Raw genomic sequence first — 9,986 nt, 5'->3', positions numbered from 1 at the left:
ACTATTTCTCCCCACTAATACTAGCAGTGAATATTTTAGCAGCTGATTGGCACGTTATTAGTCTAGTACTGACTTGCTTGATGTGGGCAACAGGAAATATTTCTCTTTCAGAGAAGAAGAAAAATAGGTTTATTTGTGTTATGCTTATTACTTTGTGCAGTAATTCAGTGTCTGGTAAGTTAATGTTCAAGAAAAATATTAATTTTTATTAAAATGTTCTATTATTTTATGTTAACGATTACTCATTTATTTCAGCCCTTGGTATTCAGCATGTCTCTACCAAAATAAACTTATCTTAATAATAAAAGCCCAGGATTGTAACAACCACTCATGACCAAACACTCACCATCTAGAAGTCAGTACTGGGTTGCCCAGCTGCAGCCTGGCGACCTAGCACTGACTGCCCAGGTGGCTGAGACCCACAAAGTGAGTCAGGGTCTGATCTGCAGCCTCAGTGGAAGCTGTTGATCAGTGTACTTACCTCTCTCTTTCTCTCCCTCTTTCTTTCTGATCTTTGCCAGCAGCCAGGATTTTCTTTCTTTCCTGGCTGCTGTTAAGCCCCACTTCTTTGATCAGGCCCAGAGATAGGCCTGGAGATGCTGACTGGCATAGGAACCAACCAATCAGGACCAAAGGTGGGTGCTGTGGGGAACCAATGGCTGCCTAGGAGGTGGAGCTTCTGACACTGACTGGCATAGGAACTGACCAATCAGAACCAAAGGTGGGTGCTGTGGGGAGCCAATGGCTGTCTAAGAGGCGGAACTTTTGACGCTGACTGGCATAGGAACCGACTAATAAGAACCAAATCTTGGGTGCTGTGGGGAGCCAATGGCTCCCCAGGAGGTGGAGCTTTTGATGTTGGCATAGGAATCAACCAATCAGAACCAAACTGGCCAGCAGAGGAGGGTAGTTGGGGGCCACATCAGGCCTGCAGGGGAAGGCAGTTGGGGGCAACCAGGCCAGCAGGGGAGGGCAGTTAGGGGCGATCAGGCTGGCAGGGGAGGGCAGTTATGGGTGATCAGGCTGGCAGGCAGAGGCAGTTAGGGGCTATCAGGCAGGCAGGTGAGCAGCTAGGAGCCAGTGGTCCCAGATTGTGAGAGAGATGTCCGACTAAAATGGCAGTTGGACATCCCGCAAGGGGTCCCAAATTGGAGAGGGTGCAGTTGAGGGAACCTCCTTCTAGTGTTTTTATAAAAATTGAAGCTTTTGTTTTTTTGCAGCCCACATAAACTTAAACCTTGTTTATTTGGTCCGTGTTAGCCTTTGAGTTTGACACACTTGTGCTACACGGTGAAGTTTCCTGCTACAGTAGTCAGGCGAGAAACCCAGGAAGTGGGTTGAGCACAGGACTGTTGGCACATAGCAGTGACCCAGCACCAATTCACAGCTGGCAGCTCTGTCCATCCCTCCTCACCTTCCCGGGCCTCTGACAAGTCATCCTTTCAAAAGTGAGGGCACCACTCTCCCCCAGAGAAAAGAATTTCCCTGCAGGAGGTGGAGCTGCCCTCACACAGACTTGCTCACACTTGCCGGCCTGCAGGAGCGGCCCCCTGGGGAAAGGTGGCTGCCAGGGAAGTTAGGTGCAGGGGTCTTGCTCGCGGTCCCACCCGCGCTCGTAGCCCCGCAGACGCGGGGAAAGGCAGTGGGCGGCTCGGGAGCACAGCGCGGGAGGCAGAGGCCGGAGCCCTGGAGGCCGGCTCAGCGGCGCCCGCACCTGCAGGGCAGGAAGCAAGGGGAGGGGGGCGAGGCGAGGTGGCTGCCCGCGGTGGGAGCCCACCCGCGCTTGTGGCCCCGCGTGTGTTCCGCGTGCGCCGGCCCCCCCCCCCCCCCCGAGGAAGAGCCACGCCTCACACCAGAGATTTGAGAAAACCCGGCAACTTCGTGAGAAATGCTTCCCCCCCTGCAACACGCCCCGAGAAAGAGAAAAGTGGGCGCTGCGGGGGAGGAAGGGCGGCTCACTCACGTTCCTGCTGAGAGTGCGGAGCCCGCGGGGCTGCAAAGGTCCAGGTGCTGGAGGCGGGCGCTGTGTCCTCCTCCACCTGGGTCTCCACGCAGCTGGAGGACCCTCGGGGCGATGCTGGGGAGGAGCAGGGGCGGCAAAGGCGGGGCGGGCGGGGTGAGGCTCCAAACCAGGGCAGGTGGCCAGGCACAGGGGTGACCTGAGCAGCGCCCGCCCTGTCCTGACCAGCGGCCCTGGAGGAACTTGATGGTGACCGCCCGTTTACAAGGAAAAAAGACATCAGAAACCTAAACCTCACTAACCATATGGCCATCATATGTACATAACAGTTACCACTAAGAGGCAAGGGCTCTCATCACGGTGAATTAACACCCACATACATTCTAAAATGGCAATGGCCTGTACATTTTTTAAATAAAATTTTATCCATTTAAGTCATTCTGTATATGTTAGATACCAGGAATATTCCAGATTGTCATACATCTTTTTCAGCATTCTCATATCTTATTTAGCTTGTTCAGGAAACTAGTCATGGTTAATCAAAAGCAAAACACACACACTAATGTTCCACAAAAAAAAATCATACAGCTTTGCAAATATTGTGTTTTATTTTACATTTCCTCTGTTGTATTTTAAAGACATAAAATAAAAATGAAGGTTTAGAAATGTTTCAAAATAATATGACTTTAAATACAATGTCTGATAACCACATAACCTACTTTAACACTACCATTTGAAATACACTTCAAATCAAAATGCGGCTTTAAGCCAAAACTTGTACAGTTTGGATTATAAAACTATGCTCACTTCCTAAATTATATTTGGATTCTTTATTCTAGACCATCATTATCAATCTCTTTACACTATTAAGAATTATTCAGAATCCCCAATAGGTATTTTTTACATCAATCATTTCTACTGGTATTTAGCATACTAAAAGCTAAAATGAAAACTTTTTAATAATTTTAGTAATTCATTTAAATCTATAATAAAACTATTATGTTAACATGATTAATATTTTAATGAAAAAATAATTATATTTGAAAAATAAAAACATTGAAAAAGATGGTACTTAAAGATTTTTATTATATTTATTGGGTTGACATTGGTTAATAAATGTATATAAATTTCAAGTGTACAATTCTATGATAGGTCATCTGCATTCTGCATTGTGTTCACCACCCAAAGTTATCTCCTTCTGTCACCACACATTTGACTCCCTCTACCTGTTTCTACTTTCCCAACTCCCCTTTCTATCTGGTAACCACCATACTGTTGTCTGTGTCTGTGAGTTTCTGTTTGTCTTCTCTGTTTGTTGTTTTCAGCTTATATCTAACATGTAAGTGAAATCATAGTTATTGATGTTTCCCATCTGACTTATTTCTCTTAGCATGATATTGTCAAGATCCATCCATGTTGTTGAAAATGGCAGTATTTCATCTTTTCTTATGGCTGAGTAATATTCAGCTATAATATTATATATGTACTGTAAGGACAGGAAATAATATTGAATAGGTACTGTAAAGACAGGAAAAAAGGCCTTTCTTTTCCTTTGCTGTAGCCTTCCACAATTTATGAGAAGCACCTTATAATTAATCCCCAAGATTGTAGCTCCTGTGATTCAAACCTATAGATCCTCCCTTCCCCCAACTCGTGGGGGGAGTATGACCTAATCTGCTTCTGAGTCTGCGGCCAGGACATTGAATCACCAATCAGTGTGTGCCGAGTGCCCTGGGCCCCACCCCTTCCCGTTCCTCCCCTCAAAAGGCGTGTTCACCTCTGCACATGTTGCTGTTCTCCCCTTGCGAGACACCCCGGCTGGATCCTTCTCCTCTAATCCTAATTTTTCTACCCTCTTTCGTAATGAATCTCGCTCGTTAGTGTGGAATAAACTTCCTCTTTTAACTTGTCTTGGTCTCCGACTCCGTTTCCTGCGCCTCAAACCTTACACAAACAACCCCTGTGTTCAAACTGCAAGACAAGTTACTCTCAAGACTACATTCTTGCATGCATCTCCTCCCTGCTGGTTGACAACACAGGGATAATTACTAAAAAGTTCCCTTTCCCCTCTCCTTCAAACAAGCCTCTTTTGAACACTTTATAACTTTTACTCTAAGCATGTTTTATAGACTTGGGGATGTTGTATCGTAAATCAACAAATGAGATACAAGACGCCTCAATGAGCCAATTAATTAGGAGTGATTTATTGCGCGTGGCCCAGAGGGAGATGTCTCTTCCAAATCTCTGAGCAACACATACAGGAAGTCTCCCATATTTACACTTTTTGACCTTTTTTGTTTTCAGATATTACAAAGCCCTCTGTGTGAGTTCTTGTTACAGACAGTTGTAACCTTGAATACATAATGAGTTAGTACTTGTCAAAAGAATATGGTATTTATTATCAGTATTAGTCTATATTAGTCTATTACATTTGATGGCTAGCTTGCAAGGTCAGACCATTAAGTTTATCATTTTCTATTATTTGAACTAAAAACAAAGTCATTTTATAGAATAGGAGACTGTCTTAAAATGACAGAGTTTACAGTGACAGAGTTTATAGGACTAGGGACTATCTAACAATAGCAGAGAGTTTCAAACAGCAGTTTTTTTATACAAGATGGAGGTTACTATGCTTTAGGGAAAATACTGATAAGACACCTCCCTAAGACGTCTGTCTGGACTGCCTCCTGAAGGATTAAAGGACAACACCCCTAATGAATGCTCAATTTCAGCCCAAACCATCCTTGTCACCTAGCAACAGCAGCCAAGGCTTTAAAAGGGGGGGGGGAGGGTTGGGGAGGGAAGCTTTTGTTCTTTGCTTATGTATTGATTAAAAATACAAGGGCTCTTTCCCTTTGGGAAAAGTAAAAACTACTTCTTCTTTTAGTTGTGAATTCCTTCACAGCCTGCATCACTGGCCAAAAACCTTAAAATGTGCCACATTGAAAAAGGTGACATTTTTCCTACAAATCTCTGTAATGTCTGCCTTAATAGAAGATAGTGGATTCTCACATCTGCTTCTGTACTCAATCTTTTGTAATTTGCTGTTGTGCTTGAGTAGATAAAGAAAATTCGGCCACATCCCACACATGCATAGTTGAAAAACAGAAGAGCATTTTAATGGCTTTTTCAGATCATTGTGGATATTCTTTGATACCACACCAAAACATAACAAGTGGTAGTTTTTTAAAAGTTAGCGGCCATGTGAAACCTGAAACAATGTTATGAATGTTTCCAACTCTTACATCAAAATCCATTGGTCCAAATATTTGTCATCAATGCATTTGGTCACTAAAAAATTAGGCCAGGGAGCTCAGGTGAGGCCATCCTACTGCCAGCTGCATGCGCCCTAGCCCCTGCCATCCCTGCCACCTCAAGCCACTGTCCAGACCTCCTCAGGCTCCGCCTCTGCACTCCCTTTCCCCCTCACCTCCCCCTCTGACCAGCAGTGACTTAAGGGACAGAGCAAGGTGAAGCCCATTTTTTCTCCCTCCTCGCAGCAGTGCCAGGCAGCCCCTTTATCTGGCCGGAGATGAATGCTGAGGCAGAAGCCGAGTTCAACATCCTCCTGGCCACCGACGCCTACAAGGTTACTCACTATAAACAATACCCACCCAACACAAGCAAAGTTTATTCCTACTTTGAATGCCACGAAAAGAAGACAGAAAACTCCAAAATAAGGAAGGTGAAATACAAGGAAACAGTATTTTATGGGTTGCAGTACATTCTTAATAAGTGCTTAAAAGATAAAGTAGTGACCAAAGACAAGATCCGGGAAGCCAAACAGGTGTCCATAGAGCATTTCCCAGATGATGTATTTAATGAAAAGTATGGAATTACATTCTTGAGAAATGCCCTGGGCATCTTCCAGTAGAAGTAAAAGCTATTCCTGAGGGTTCTGTCATTCCCAGAGGAAATGTTCTCTTCACAGTGGAAAACACAGATCCAGATTGTAATTGGCTTATAAATTGGGTTGAGACTATTTTTGTTCAGTCCTGGTATCCAATCACCATGGCCACAAATTCTAGAGAGTTGAAGAAAATATTGGCCAAATATTTGTTAGAAACATCTGGTAACTGAGTTGGTCTGGAATACAAGTTGCATGTATTTTGGCTACAGAGGAGTCGCTTCCCAAGAGACTGCTGGCATAGGAGCTCTGCTTATTTGGTTAACTTTAGAGGAATGGATACAGTAGCAGGAATTGCTTTAATTAAAAAATACTGTGCCCTAGCCGGTTTGGCTCAGTGGATAGAGTATTGGCCTGTGGACCACAGGGTCCCAGGTTTGATTCCAGCCAAGGACACATGCCTGGGGGCATGCATGAGGCAGCCAATCAATGATTCTCATCATCAATGAGAATCATTGATGTTTCTATCTTTCTCCCTTCCTCTCTGAAATTATATATATACTGTGAATGAAAGGTCCTGTTCCAGGCTATTCTGTTCCAGCGGCAGAACACAGTACCATAACAGCTTGGGGGAAAGACCATGAAAAAGATGCTTTTGAACATATAGTAACACAGTTTTCATCAGTGCCTGTATCTGTGGTCAGCGATAGTTATGACATTTAAAATGCATGTGGGAAAATATGGGGTGAATATCTAAGACATTTAATAGTATCAAGAAGTTCAGAGGCACCACTAATAATCAGACCTGATTCTGGAAATCCTCTTGACACTGTATTAAAGGTTTTGGATACTTTAAGTAAGAAATCCCCTATTACTAAGAACTCAAAGGGCTGCAAGTTGCTGCCACCGTATCTTCAAGTTATTCAAGGGGATGGAATAGATATTAATACCTTACAAGAGATTGTAGAAGGCCTGAAGCAAAACAAATGGAGTATTGGTAATGTTGCCTTCGATTCTGGTGGAGCTTTGCTACAAAAATTAACAAGAGATCTCTTGAATTGTTCCTTTAAGGGTAGTTATGTTGTAACCAATGGCCTTGGGGTTAATGTTTTCAAGGACCCAGTTGCTGATCCCAACAAAAGTTCCTAAAAAGGTCAGTTATCCTATATAGCAAAAGGCTAATATGCAAATTGTCCCCTCAACCCAGAGTTCAACCAGGGGGTGGCCGGCTAGCCAACTACTCACGGCCCCACCCCCTGGCCGGCCCAGCTGATTGGCCTTGATTGGGGCGGGCCTGTTGGACCCCACTCATACACGAATACATGCACTGGGCCTCTAGTCTTTATAATAACTAGTTATAATAATAAAAGCATAATATGCAAATTGACCAAATGGCCAAACAGCAGAACAACCGTCCAGACGTCCTTCTGAATGACCTTCCAGATGAACTTCCTGACGAAGCAGGGGCTACGAGGGCCTAGGCAATCTCCGTGGCGGTTGGGGCTGCGAGACAGCAGCTGAGGCAGCAGGGCCTGCGAAGGCCTACCCTTGCACGGATTTCACGCATCATGCCTCTAGCCTTTACATAAAACACCAGCAAGAGATTTTGTTACACTTGAGGAAGGAAAAGGAAACCTTGAGGAATGATCTTCTCCATCCTGTCTTCAAGAATGGGAAGGTGACAAAAAGCTATTTATTTGATGAAGAAATAAAAAAATGCAAAGCTGAATATTGAACTGGAAGCAGCACCTCATTAGGCTTTGTTTTATGACTGGGTGTGAGCCCTTGCCTCTACGTGTGTCTGTACACGCACACAGGTATACTCCGGTGTGGGTGAGTGTGTGATATATAATGTTCATTGTACAGATGTGTGGGGTTTCTTTATTTTATGACACATTACAGGCAAATTATTTGTTTGTTTATGGACATACTGCACCTTTTCCCCCAGTGTTTAGGTATTCTCAATTAGGCAATGCTCTTGACCACATAAAAGATTAACGTTAAAGTAAGCTTTTTAGGGCCCTTTGCCAATAGATAGTAATTTAATCTGGTATTGATATTTTCTTAACAGAACTGAGGAACTTTTATAAATAACTAAAGATCACATAAAACAGATTTGCATAAAATTATCATGATGGCTTTATGTTTAACTTATATTTTTGTACAAACAAGATTGTGTATGATATATTTAAGTTATATAAAGTTTCAGTGATTTAACAGTCTTTCCAACTTTTCATGATATTTATGAGCATGAAAGACCCCCTGAGGGAGACCCTCACTCTGTCCCACGGATCGACGGCGACCCCAATCAACCGCAGGAGGCGTCACTTGATGCAAACAGCAAGAGGATTTATTCCAGCGCGCTGGGGCTCGACTCGTAACTCACACTAGAGCAGCGAAGACGAGCCCCGAGCAGAAAATTTTACAGGCTTATAAAGGCAAAAATCACACATTGGGAGGGGTCACACATGTGAGGGAGGAAGAGAGGACAAAGCCGCCAGGAAATTCCAACAGGGCTCGCTAATAACATGTTTAATGACAGGGCTTAAGTTTTCAGTCAACAGTCCCATCTGGTAATCTCATATCTTATCTGTCAGAGCACTATTTGCTCTGTCTGGGGCTGTTTCCTGGGACAGCTTTAAGGGTCTCGTTCCCATTGTCAGAGCACTATTTGCTCTGTCTGCTCTTTACTCGGGGCTTGAAAAAGAAAAAATGTTTTATTCTTTCATTCCCCCATTTGCTTTTTGGTAAGTTCTAATCATGGAACTTCTGTCTCTATGTACCCTTCTCCGAGGCTGTCTCCCTGGCGGAGGGACTGGTAGTGCTGTCTGAGCACTAATACCTGTACAGCACTTATTCTTTCCCTGATGAAGGTGACTAGGCGATTTAAGATGCAGGGCCCCAAAGTGAGAATTAAAAGTAGTATAATAAGGGGACCCATCAGGGTGGATATGAGGGTTAGGACTGCTTATCGGCGGGAGGTGCGCCAACAGGAGCAGGAACACGGTGAATGCGGAGCTTGAGGGGGTTGTCCATTTTTTCCACTTTCCACTCTGGGTCTGGTGGTGGCATGGGCTTGACATGTGAAGCGTGGATCCAGGCGGCGATGCCATCGACCTTCACTGCAGTCGGTGTTGTGAACAGCACTATGTATGGTCCTTTCCACCTCGGTTCCAAGTTGGCCGCACGGTGGCGCCGAATGTACACCGAGTCTCCGACCTGGAACTGATGAGGTACTTGCAGGTCTCCTGGCTTGTAGGCCTCGGCCAACCGATACCACACCTCCCTCTGCATAGTCTCAAGGGCTTTCAATCTGGCGTACAGAGATTGAGAGGAGTAAGATTCTGGGGAAGGGAGGTGCTGGATGGTAATGAGTGGGGGTGAGTCCCATAAAAAATTTCAAAAGGAGTTAGCTTGAGGGAGCCAGGGGTATTGCATACCGGAAACAAAGCAAAGGGAAGGAGGACTGTCCAGTCTGTTATGCCAGTCTCTAAGGATAATTTAGTCATGACCTCTTTTAAAGTTCTATTCATTCTTTCTACCTGTCCTGAGCTTTGGGGCCTATAAGCACAATGTAATTTCCAATTAAGCCCCAGGATTTTGGCCAGTCCCTGACTTACCTGGGCAACAAACGCAGGGCCGTTGTCTGACCCGATTACCTTGGGCACCCCGAATCTCGGGAAGATGTCTTCTAGTATTTTCTTGGCCACCACCTGAGCAGTCTCCCTCTTGGTAGGGAAGGCTTCAACCCATCCTGAAAATGTATCTATGAATACCAATAAGTATCTGTATCCATACCTGGCTGGCTTTACCTCAGTGAAGTCTACCTCCCAGTAACTCCCAGGGTGGTCTCCTCGGAGCCGCTTGCCCTGAGATAGCTTGCTGGGCTGGGCGTTCACCATCTGGCAAGGCTTGCATTCTTTTACAGTTGTATCTGCGAGCTCCCCTAGTTTCATGATATAATACGGTGAAGACTGGACTATAGTTGTTAAATGTTTTGGGCCCGGATGAGTTAGCTTATGAAGGTGTCTAAGAAAAATGATAGCCTGCTTTTCAGGGAGGATTCTTTTTCCTTCTGTAGTTTCCCGGATCCCCTCTGGAGTCTCCAGGCGAAATCCTAATCTGTCCATTCTCTCAAGGTCTGATTCTGAATATTCAAAGTTCCTGATAGAGGGATAT

At 44.6% G+C, this 9,986-nt stretch overlaps 1 pseudogene across 1 annotated transcript; it reads left to right on the top strand.

Moving 5' to 3' along the window:
- The first annotated feature begins 5,492 nt into the window (after window positions 1-5,492).
- LOC308247648 (nicotinamide phosphoribosyltransferase-like) lies at window positions 5,493-7,564 on the top strand (annotated as a pseudogene). The gene is made up of 3 exons: window positions 5,493-6,194; window positions 6,382-6,964; window positions 7,386-7,564. The product of its transcript is annotated as a nicotinamide phosphoribosyltransferase-like (transcript).
- The last annotated feature ends 2,422 nt before the right edge of the window (window positions 7,565-9,986 follow it).

The sequence above is a fragment of the Plecotus auritus genome, assembly GCF_963455305.1.
Source record: "Plecotus auritus genome assembly, chromosome: 1".
In the NCBI taxonomy this organism is placed as follows: domain Eukaryota; kingdom Metazoa; phylum Chordata; class Mammalia; order Chiroptera; family Vespertilionidae; genus Plecotus; species Plecotus auritus.
This window is presented reverse-complemented; position numbering and strand designations above follow the sequence as displayed.